Raw genomic sequence first — 12356 nt, forward strand, 5'->3', positions numbered from 1 at the left:
TTACAAAAACAAATCCAAAGAAAGCAGAAAGAAGGAAATCATAAAGGCAAGAAAAAGAAATAAAGCTATTCCAAGTCTAGCATGATTGCACATGCCTATAATCCCACTGGCTGAGGCAGGAGGATCACAAGTTCAAGGCCAGCCTGAGCAACTTAGCAAGACTCTCTCTCAAAAAAAAAATTAAAAATGGCTGGAGATGTGGCTCAGTAGTAAATCACCCCAGGTTCAATCTCTGGTAACACCCACCACAAAAAAAAAAAAAAAAAAAAAAAGAAAGAAAGAAAGAAAAAAAGAAATAGAAATCAACTGGAAGTAAAAATCATGTTTACTGGGCTGGGGATGTGGCTCAAGTGGTAGCGCGCTCGCCTGGCATGTGTGCGGCCGGGGTTCGATTCTCAGCACCACGTACAAAAAAAGATGTTGTGTCCGCCGATAACTAAAAAAAAATAAATATTAAAATTCTCTCTCTCTCACTCTCTCTAAAAAAAAAAAAAAAATCATGTTTACTAATGTAACGGAATACAAAGTCAATATACAAAACAATCATTTGTGCTTCTATACACCAAAAACTGGAAAAAAATTAAATACAGGATCATTAGCAACATATAGCATCCAAAAACATGAAATATGGACTGAGGGTGTGGCTCAGTAGTAAAGCACTTGCCTAGGATGTGTGAGGCACTGGGTTTGATTCTCAGCACCACATATAAATAAAGAAAATAAAGGTTCATTGACAACTAAAAAAATATTTAAAAATAAAATGTGAAATACTTAGGGATAAACTGAGCAAAATATATACAAAACGGTAAAATAAAAATTACAAAACACAGCTAAGGAAATTAAAGAGATCAATGAAACAGAAAAAGCAAAAATACATTTAAAATTATAAAAAGGAAACAGACTGCATATAGCTGCAAAATTACTAAGTAGACCAAATGTGGAAAAGGAAGGAAAAAAAATATACAGATAGCAAGATAATCTGATAGGCAATAACCCATCTCCATAACTAGATACCATGATCAGGAAAGAGCTCTCAGCAAGGGTAGCATGCAAATGGAATCATGTTAAGGCACTGAGGTAAAGAAGTTGAAAATAGGCTGGTGTAACTGGTACATAGTGGATAAGGAGAAAATAAGGCAAAGAGATAAGGCCCCTGGGCCAGAAGAAAAAGTTTGTTTTCAGGATGTATCCTTTCCCCTCCCTCATGCTATCAGTACTATTACCAATTGCCTTCAATACCTTCTAACAGATCACCTGCAGCCTCATAAAAGCGCTCTCCCAATCCATCCTTCAAAACGGAATTAAATTATGTCATTTGCAGGAAATGGATGAAACTTTAGAGCATCATGTTAAGCAAAGTAAGACTCATAAAGTAAAGGAATGTATGTTTTCTCTCATATGTGGAAACTGGAGAGGAAAAAGAAAAAAAAAAATGGGAGTGGGGAATGTCATAAAATTAGAAGGGTGGCCTGCATGGTGATGCACATCTACAATCCAAGCAACTCAAGAGGATCACAAATTCGAGGCCAGACTCAACAGCCTAGGGAGATCTTATCTCAAAATAAAAATTTAAAAAGGGTTGGGGGTGTAGCTTAGCAATACAGAGCTGCTGGGTACTGACAAAGAAAGAAAAAAGGAAAAGGAAATAGAAAGGAGACCAGTAGAGTGAAGATGGGACCAGGGCAAGGGAGCAAGAGAAGAAAAGGGGAGATACTGGGGAGCAACAATGACCAAATTATATTGTTATAGTGTATGCATTTATGAATATATAACAATGAATCACACCATTATGTATAATTATAACAGACCAATTTAAAAAATTTTCGCACAAACAAAACATGAAGTAAAAAATATGTAACAGTTTAAAATCCTTAACTGGCTCTTCATCCTCCCTCCCTCCCTTCCCTTCCTCATGTCCCTTCCTCCCTTCCCTTCTTCTCTTCCTTCCCTTCTTCTCTTCCTTCCCTTCCTTTCTTCTTTCCTGTTTTTGGTACCAGGGATTGAACTCATGGACGTTTAACACACTGAGTCACATCCCCATTTTTTATTTTGAGACAGTCCCTCTGAGTTTCTGAGGCTGGCCTTAAACTTGTGATCCTCCTGCCTCAGTCTCCCAAGCCACTGGGATTACAGGAATGCACCACAGTGTCCAGCTTGGAGGGTCTTCTTTTGACTTTAAGACCCTCCATGACATAGTCCCCATTTATCCCTCCAGCTTAATATCCATTGCCCTCCAAAACTACCTATGCTCATATACTAAATTACTGCATTTTAATTAAATCTGTCACATTCTTTCATTACTTTGTGCTGATTAGGAACATTCTTTGAATTTTAAATTAAATGACTCCTGGACTGTAGTTGTAGTTCAGTGTGGTTGTGACTCAGTGATAGAGTGCTTGCCTAGCATGTGTAAGGCACTGGGTTCAATCCATCTACTACAACAACAACAAAATTTAAATAAAATGATTCCTATTATGTAACCATCTCTGCTGAATCATACAAAGTTGGGTGATTCTCTCTGCTTCATCTTTTGCACTATTCTATATTACTTGTGTTATACTTATGGTACTTATTTATAGGACTATTTACCCTATTAGACTTCAAGATTCACCTCTTTGTTATGTTAGTCATATTTTTATCCCAACAGAACAGATCCTTTTTCCATAATTAAAAAAGATATAACATATTTGCTTTCAGAAATAATGAAGAAATTAAGAAATAAATGAAGCAGGGCCCAGCAACTGGAGTAAGGGAGTAGCAATGAGTCAGGAAGATCACAAATTTTATTTCAGCAACTTAGTAAGACCCAGCCTCAAAAAGGGGGTAGGGGGCAGGGGACTGAGGATAAAGCTCATAGGTAGAGTATCCCAGGGTTCAATCCCCTGTAACAGGAACTGGGAGACAAGTGGCAGTAATTTTAAATTTTTGTTTTGAATTCCTTTAATCATATTATATTTTTTTTCTAAGTAAAAGTTTTCACCCTGACATGATGGCACATGTCTATAATTCCAGCAACCCTGGAGAATGAGGCAAAAGGATCACAAATTCAAGACCAGTGTGGGCAACTTAGTGAGACCCTGTCTCAAAATAAAAATAAAAAGGAGTGGGGATGCAGCTCAGTGGTTGAGCACTCTTGGGTTCAATCCCCCAGTACCCTGATCCTCAAAAAAAAAAAAGGAAAAAGAAAACATTTTCAAATACAAGCATGGTGGCACACACCTATAAGCCAGGGACTCAGGAAGCTGAGGCAGAAGGATGGTGAGTTCAAAGCCAGCCTCAGCAATTTAGGGAGGCCCTAAGCAACTCAGTAAGACCCCATCTCAAAATAAAAAATAAAAAGAGCTGGGATGTGGGTTAGCGGTTAAGCACCCATGGGTTCAATTCCTGGTTTAAAAAAAAAAAAAAAAAAATCAAATACCACATTAAGCTTTTTTATATCCATATACCTACATATGTATGTGAAATTTCTGGGTTTTAATTTTAAGTTTATATGTGACGTTCTTTCCACAAACACTAAACTGTAAATTTCAAATAATAAAATTAATTAATTTTGGAATGTCCTATAATCTGATGCTAAAGACCTATGGTTTTATACCAAGCAAACTATTTGAATTGTTTCCCCAAGTTTTAACTCTTCAAGGAGTTTTCCATTACCACAAAGTACCCCATTAATACAAGTCTGTTAAATTGACAGTTGAAAGAAGAAGTACAACTTGTAGTATCAGCTTACAGATGATAACATATAATTCATATATTGTGAAAGTTTATCTGCCCTACTAAGTTTCAGCAAGCATATTAAATTGGAAATTCAAATTATAACAAACTGTTTTCCAAATCAGAAAATCAAATGAGACAACCTGTCACTGACTCGGCAACTTTCTTTTTCACTTTACAACCTGTACTTAAGATGTAAGCACAAGATTGAAACCTGGTCTTCAAACTGAGAAGTAGCCAATGCAAAACCAGTATTTGTCTTGGCAGGAAACTACAATGAAAATATGAAATGTTTTAGTCTTAATTGGCCAATAAACAAAGAGTAAAGTTTCCTGGTTATTATTTATCATGCAAAATCCCTTGCATATAGCTACAAATTAGCTTTTTTGTTACAAAACTTGTTTCTTTAGAAAGAGCTCCTGGCCCAAATAACCTTCTAAGTCTAGCATCATGAATTGTTACAACCTACACACCACTGCAGTTCCTTGTAATTTAAAACGCTTTTAAGAACAGTTTCTACACACCAACTCTGTTGCCAATTTCTGCAACTAAAAGCTCAAGTTTATACTACAAATACTATATTTACTCTCAACAACAGAATGCATTCCTTAACAAATTATACAGAAGTTGCTCCAACCCACAACTTCAACAATTCTAACATCATAGCTTTTCTATTACCCAAATTAATAAACCTTAAGAGTTGTACATTAGGTAAGGTACTACTGGACAAAGTCAACTAAGATTAGACACCTAATCTCAATCAACTATTTTGCAACTTGGTAAAACGGGGTACCAATGGGGGAAAAGTGTGGACTGAGTAGCAGAAAACTCCTTGACATTTCAAAAAAAAAAAAGAAAGAAAGTAAGTCTATGAGACGGATCATGTTCATGAACACAAATCTAAGTTTATTCTGAGTTCCTAGTCTCACACACACACAAAAAGGCAATTTACAATTCTCTAACAGTAATATAAAGAACAGGGTAGAAAATAAGTTTTTGTTGGTTTGGTTTTTTTGTTTGTTTGTTTGTTTTTCGTTTTTTGTTTTTAAGTTATAGTGAGCAAGAGAATACGTATCCTTTCATGCACAGAGATGAAGTTTTCCTTTTGCAATTAATTTCACTCTTGTAGGATGTACCCAAAAACAAACGCAAAATACATAGCTTAACACACATAATCACCCCAAATCAAACATTTACTGAAAACTTAGTAACTAAGCACGTCAGAACTACACGCCTGTCACCCTCTAAACTGGGAAACCTGAAGGGAAAATCTACTCGTACCGTGAACTGTGGTTTCGGACGAATCCCTTAACTTGGGCTTGTACACAATTAAAGCAGACTCAGGAGATCGATTTCTCAGGTTACAGAATTAGACAATTTCTGAGACAAGCACACAAGCAGCCAAGGGTTCGCTACTGGAAATTACACTCTCATATTTACTCAAGTAACTACGGTTACTGCCCTAAATTTTCCCGTGTGGAAGAACCCCACACACCATTTAAAACTGGGTCATTCCTTATCTGCTCTGATGAAGCACGGTCTTTGAGAGGGAAAAGGCCGCGGAAGCAGAAAAAAGGAGGAAAAAAGGACATGACAGCATCTTCAATACAGAAAAGGTACAGCACTTTACAGGAGTCAGCACTAGAGGCTCATTCGTTGGCTTTAATCGTGTTTAGTCACTCGGGAGTTGGATGGAACCGGCCTTCGTTACAAGTCATCCCCAACAAAGCCCTAAGGACCAGCCACCGCACGGCGAGGAGGAAATGTCCTCAATTCACCTGCGACACCTGCCCGGGCACCCCCGCTCTTCCCCCGGAACCCCTCCGTACCCCAAACTCTCTGCAAACACCGCCACCCGCTGGAGCTCTCGGTCCCCCGGGAGCCCCCGGTCCCAACCCCCCACCACCCGGCTCCCCACCTAGGCGGCAGAGGTCCGGGCTGTCCCTCGGGCCCAGGCCCCTCGCGCCTGCACGCCAGTGAGTCTCCAGAGCCCGGGCGGCGCCGCGAGAAGGCCCTTCCAGCCGCAGCCTCTCCCCCGGCGCACCGCGAGCCTGTGAGGACTCCCTGTCCCCGAAAACTAGAGAAACTAGGCCAGGAGTGCGGGTCCGGATCCCTCTGCGCCTCCTCGGCTCCCCCGGCGGGCGGGCCTCTCGCAACTCAAACCTCGGAGTTGCTACCTGCCCGGCGCCGTCCCGCCTAGAAGCGTTGCCCCGCGGAGGCGCAACCCGCAGTTTCTCCGCCAAAGGCCCCGCGCCGCAGACTCACCTGCCGCCGGCTCCCGCGTCAGCACCACCTCGGCACAGCGCCTTCCTGGGGCATGAAAGTGCCGGCTTCGCGGCCTGGGTGCCTTCTGCAGCAAAGGGCAGGGCCGGGGACTCGTTCCAGCGGTCTCGGCCGCCTCGGCCGATCTGCGCCTGCGCCGCTTCGCGGGTTGGGTCTCAGGGGGCGCCGCCCGCAGCTACGGGTAACGGCCTAGGGCACGGACCAGTGCCGGCACCGCGACTCTCGGGGCGGCCGGACGGTGTGAACGGAGGATGGCCTAAGAGCTGCCAGCGGCGTGGCCGTCCCGACAGCTGACCGCCATGTTTCTGTTCCCTTTTTCTTTTTTTTCCTCCTCTCCTTCCGCCCCTTTCCACAGAACAGCACTTTTCCTCCCTCCTCCCGCTCCCTTTCCTACTGCGGGGGCGGGGGACGAGGGGTGGGGGAGGGGTGGGGAGGGCGGGCCCGGGGCGGGGCGGGACCTTTCTTGAGCCCCGCCCCCGAGGTGGGCCAAAGTGGCGGGGCCCCAGCGCTCCTCCGCCGCCTCCCCCCAACCCCACCTCGACCACCTTGGGGTCCGAGGCTGACCGGTGGGGTTACTCTCCGCCTCCACAATTCGGGCCAGGCGGGCACCCAGCTGCGCGGAAAGCGAGTGCTGGGGCGCTGCTGGGCATGGTTCCTGCGGGGCTGAGACTCGTCGTGAGACCTCAGGCAGGTGGCGGCTGCTTTTCTTGGGGTTTTCAAAGATGTGGAAAGTGGTGCTGAGTAGCTCAAGATCACTGAGGAGAGTGCCCAAAGGGACGTGGAGTTTCGATTCCCATCCGAGACTGAGGAGTCCGGAGGCCCGGGAGAGACCCGCGCGGGCAGAGTGTTTGACCGCTGACGGTTTCGCTACTTCTGCCGAGATTTTGGGATGGGAGCTCCAAATATGGAAATTGTTCATTGAAATAATCGGTACCCTCCTGCCTCCTTCAGTGGTGACTCCTTATTTACACATTCCCATTCAGAGTCATTTCGCTATAATGCAAACTTTGCAAGGTATTTTGGACAACGTTTTAAAAAATTATTCAAGAAGAAGCAAATGGTTTGAAAAATTAGAAATTTTTGCCTCTAGGTTCCCTCCCCAAAAAATAAGTCAATAAGCTGGCGAGTTACTTCACAGATGCCATGGTAGGTCAAAAGTAGAACTATTAAGATTTGTACAGCCGGGCGTGGTGGTGCACCCCTATAATCCCAGCGGCTGGGGAGACTGAGACAGGAGGATAGCGAGTTCAAAACCAGTCTCAGCAAAAGCGAGGTGCTAAGCAACTCAGTGAGACTCTGTCTCTAAATAAAATACAAAATAGGACTGGGGATGTGGCTCAGTGGTCAAGTGCCCCTGAGTTCAATACCGGGTACCAAAAGAAAAAAAAAAAAAGATTTTGCATATCTGGTAAGTATTCTTGTAGATAATGATCATTTTCCTGAGTATTTATTTATTCTAATTTGGTATACATGACAGCAGCAGAAAGCATTTCAATTCATAGTACACATATAGAGCATAATTTTTTGTGTCCCTGGTTGTTCACAAAGTAGAGTCACACCATTCATGTCTTCATACATGTATTAATTAGGGTAATGATGTCCATCTCATTCTACCATCTTTCCTACCCACATGTCCCGTCTCTTCCCCTCCCTCCCCTTTCCCTATCTAAAGTTCCCCCATTCTTCCCATGCCCCCCGCCATTTTCCTGAGTATTACTGTCTCATTCCATTTGTATTTTTGCTGAAAAGGGTGAGGTTAGACCTAGGTCACAAGTATCTTGCTGTTATTTTATTTATGGGATTCTATATTCAGCAACAGAAACTACCTTCCTAACCACATTAGCAGTCAGAATAGATTCAAGAAGAAATACATAACAGGCCACAGGGTTGCGCTCCCCTGTAATCCTAGCTAAAGCAGAAAGATCTCAAATTCTAGGCCAGCCACAGCAATTTAGCAAGAGACCTTGTCACAAAAGGAAAAAGAAAAACTGGGGATGTGGCTGAGTAGTAAAGGACCCCTGGGTTCCATCTCCTGTACCGAAAGAGAGAGGTGGTGGGGGAAGGGGGGGTGAGGAGTAATGAATGAATGGCAATAAAAGTTTAATGATGTCAACTGGAAGCCATCCTTGACATTGATAATCTAGATGGCAGAAGTTTAAAAAGGGGTATCACTATTTTGAGAATTAGCTTGTTGACTTCTTGTCCTTACTTCCCCAAGTGCAAATTTGTTTTAAAATATTTAAGTGAGGCTGGAGTAGGGCTCAGTAGTAGAGCACTTGTCTAGTATTCCTAAGGCTTTGGGTTCCATCCCTGGCACCCCAAAGAAAAGGTAAAAATATTTAATAGGGACAAAATTTCTTAGTTGTACATATTACAGTTAATTCTTAGAAACTGAAAACTTTTTCTTTTCTGTGTGTGTCTCTCTTTCCCCCTTCCCTCCTTCCCCATAACCCTTAAAAATGAAAAATGGAAGAAGCTGGTGCTGGAGATGTGGCTCAAGCGGTAGCGCGCCCGCCTGGCATGTGTGCTGCCCAGGTTGGATCCTCAGCACCACATACAAACAAAGATGTTGTGTCTGCCGAAGAAAACTAAAAAATAAATATTAAAATCTCTATCTCTCTCTCTCTCTCTAAAAAATGGAAGAAGCTAGTATCTCTACCATTTTACCATTTTATTAATTTTGCTGATTTTGCAGATTTGAGAAATTCTTTTTCTTACTATTTTAATTGTCCTGTAGTTTTACCATAGATTTTTTCTTTTCTTTCTTTTCTTTTTCTTTTTTTTTTTTTTTTTTTTTTGTGTGTGTGTGTGAGAGAGAGAGAGAGAGAGATAAATAGATGCTGGCATACCCAGGGTCTTATGCATGCTAGGCAGGCACTTTACCACTGAGGTACACACCCCCAGCCCTTTTTATTTTTTATTTTGAAACAGGTCTCATTCACCTACCAAGGCTGGCCCTAACTTGCTACCTCAGCCTCCCCAATAGCTTGGGTTACAGGCGTGCACCACCACACCCAGCTGGTAACTGTGTGTGGTGTGTGTGTGTGTGTGTGTGTGTGTGTGTGTGTGTTACTAGAGGTACTCTACCACTTGAAGTACATCCAGCCTTTTTTTTTTTTTTTTAAATAGGGTCTTGCTAAATTGCAGAGACTGACCTCAAATTTGTGATCCTCCTGCCTCAGCCTCCCCAGTCTCTGAAATTACAGGACCACATCATACTGGCTAATATGTGTCTCTAGTGCTCAGCGTGCCATATTTTTCATCATTCTTTTTGTGCTCTTCAAAAACTTAACATTGCTGGATGAGTTCAATTATTACATAAGTCACCCTGTATTCATATGTCATGTTCTTTTCCAGATGCTTAGTACCTAGCATAGTAATCTATAATATTCTCTCAAAAAATATAAATCAGTAGGTTCTGGATGTGTAGCTCAGTGGCAGAGAGAACTTAACCTAGCATGCACAAGACCCTGAGTTCAATCCACCACCACAAAAAAGAATGAAAAGAAAAATTTGACGAATGACTGGTATAAGTCAGGGTATAAGTCAACCTGTTTCCCTCACTATTCTTCTCATCTGTAAGGCGAGTAGAATTATATTCATAAAGTAAGATCATTTGTTAATTTACAATAAGTTGTAAGTATTAAGTAGAACAGTTCAGTAACCAATACTCAGCATATGTGACAGGATGATTCATGTTTACAATAATCCCTGTCTTCTGGTATCTACATCTTTGTGTAGTTCTTTCTCATTGAGTGTGAGGTAAGCTATTGACTAGCTTTGAATACACAGAATACATGGAAGTGGTGATGTCTCTCTATAGTGAGATGGAATTTTATAAAAAAGACTTCAGTCTTGGATTGTCTCATCCTCTGGGATTGATGGCTCACTCTTGGAGAAGCCAGCTATCATGTTGTCAGGCATTCCTTTGAATAAATTTAAGAGTGCACCCTCTCAAAGGTGAATCTTGAAATGACTGCAAGCCCAGCCAACATCTTGGTTGCAGCTTTCTGGCAGACCCTGAGCCAGAATTACCCGACTAATGCACTCCAAGATTCTTTGCTCAATGAAACCATGAGATAATAAATGTTTCTTCTTTCCAGCTTCAAAATTTGGGGGTAATTTGTTACATGTAATTTGTTACATGTCACATCCCCAGTCCTTATATTTTATTTAGAGATAAGGTCTCATTGAATTACTTAAGTCCTTGCTAAGTTGCTGAGACTGACTTTGAATTCGCAATCCTCCTGAGCTACTAGGATTACAGGAGAGCACCACCGTGCCTGGCTCTTCTTTAATTTTTTTTTTTTCTGGTACTTAGAATTGAACCCAGGGTCACTTTACCACTGAGCTAAATCCCCAGTCCTCTTTATTTTTTGAGACATGGCCTTGCTATATTGCCCCAGTTGGCCTTGAGCTTGTATAGGCTGGGCTTTAATCTGTGATCTTCCTGCCTCAGTTTCCCAAATCACTGGAATTACAGGTGGGTGCCACCATGCCTGTCAGAGATCATCTGTTCTAATTAACTCATTTGCTAGATGGGGAAATTAGAGACCAGCTGTTATGCTTTGGATATGTGGTATCCCCGGAAAACTCATATGTGATGGGCACAGTGGTACTCACCTGTAATTTCATCAACTCAGGAGGCTGAGGCAGGAGGCTTGCAAGTTCCAGACCAGGTTTAGCAACTTAGTGAGGCCCTCAGCAAGTTACTGAGATCTTGTCTCAAAAAGGGCTGAACAGATAGATCAGTGGTGAAGCGCCCCTAGGTTAAATCCCAATCCCCCCCCCCAAAAAAAGCTCATATGTGAGACAATACAAGAATGTTCAGAGGTAAAATTAATTAATTGATTATGAGAACTATAACCAAATCAGTGGGTTAATCCACTTGAATGGATTAACTTGGTGGTAGCTGTAGGCAGGAAAGGTGTGATTGGAGGAAGGAGGTCACAGAGACTTACCTTGGGGTTTATATTTTGTCCCTAGCACCTCACTCTTTCTCTCTCTGCTTCCTGGCTATCATGAACTAAGCAGCTTTCCTCCACTGTGCCATTCTGCCATAATGTTCTGTCAGCCAACTCTGGACGGTACCTCTGAAACCATGAGCCAAAATAAACTTTTCTTCCTTCTAAGTTGTTCTTGTCCGGTCTTTTAACAAAAAACAACAAAACTTTTTTACTTAGTGTGCTAATCAGCTTTTTGTCACTGTGACAAAATGCCTGAAAAAATTAGATTAAAGGAGAATGGATTTATTTTGGCTCACAGTTTCATTCTGTGGTCACTTGGCTCCATTGTTAGGTGACCTAAGATGAGGCAGAATATTCTGGCAGTGGAAGCCTGTGGCAGAGGTGACTGCTCACCTTGTGACAGCCATCACACAAAGAGAGATAGGAAGGGTTCCTGCATGTTGATGCCCCATTGACCTGCTTCATCCAATAGGCCCTACCTCCTACCTTCTGATAACCCATTAGGATATCTAGTCAGAGCCCTCACAATCCAATCACCTCCCGACAGCCCCACCTCTGAATGCTGCCACATTGGGAATCAAGGCTTCATTCAATACATGAGCCTTTGGGGGACACTTACAACACAAACCATAATACCCAGAGTCTCCTGGTCTCATTTTTGTTGATTTCATGTTTGAGTGTTGAAAACAAAGCACCAAATTCATAGCTTCATTTATTATTTTTATTTTTTTATGATGGATACTGGGGATTGAACTATGCTATACTACTTCAGTCCTTTTAATTTTTTATTTTGAGACAGCCTCTAAGTTGTCCAGGTTGGTCTCAAACTTGTGATACTCCTGCCTCAGCCTCCCAAGTCGCTGGTATTACAGTTATGCACCACCTTGCCCAACTCATAGCTCTTTGTCAATCAGAATAACTTGCTCTAGATTTCCTGGTCTGCAATTTGGATGTGTTGTCCACTTGAAGATTGGCAGATTATTTGGTTCTAGTCTGCCACTCATCAATTTTGGAAGATATATTTGCAGGGTTTCACATTGACAGGTGCTCTTAGCCACTATTTAAGAACTTTAAACTTCACTGGCAACATTCATTGAAATGTCTAAAATAGAAAAGAGAATTCAGAACAAAAAGTCTTAACTGTTATTTGGGGAAAATTTTTTATTTGGATCTGTATTCTCCAGTTTATTTTTTCTTTAACACCTAAAATTTTCTCTAATGGCCTGAAAGCAATTGAAGCTGTTCGTTGATCTTACCTTAAACCAATAAGAGAATAGTTTCACAGGACAAAATAGGAACCAAGAGTAAGAACAGAAGGGGAAAGGGAAGGAGGAAAATAGTTAATACTTATACTGTATTACTGTATGTATATGTTTGGGGTTTTTTGGGGGG

The 12356-nt window shown here is 42.0% G+C and overlaps 1 protein-coding gene across 4 annotated transcripts in view; it reads right to left on the reverse strand.

Moving 5' to 3' along the window:
• Window positions 1-6320, reverse strand: part of Dennd4c (DENN domain containing 4C) — a 113958-nt gene extending 107638 nt beyond the window's left edge. For all 4 annotated transcript variants that reach the window (XM_076845941.1, XM_076845939.1, XM_076845940.1 and 1 more), the window contains exon 1: window positions 5980-6320. The gene's annotated coding sequence lies outside the window, so the exon portion shown is untranslated. The remainder of the gene's footprint in view (window positions 1-5979) is intronic.
• Between the last annotated feature and the right edge of the window lie 6036 nt (window positions 6321-12356).

This window comes from Callospermophilus lateralis, chromosome 2, assembly GCF_048772815.1.
Source record: "Callospermophilus lateralis isolate mCalLat2 chromosome 2, mCalLat2.hap1, whole genome shotgun sequence".
Classification (NCBI taxonomy): Eukaryota; Metazoa; Chordata; class Mammalia; order Rodentia; family Sciuridae; genus Callospermophilus; species Callospermophilus lateralis.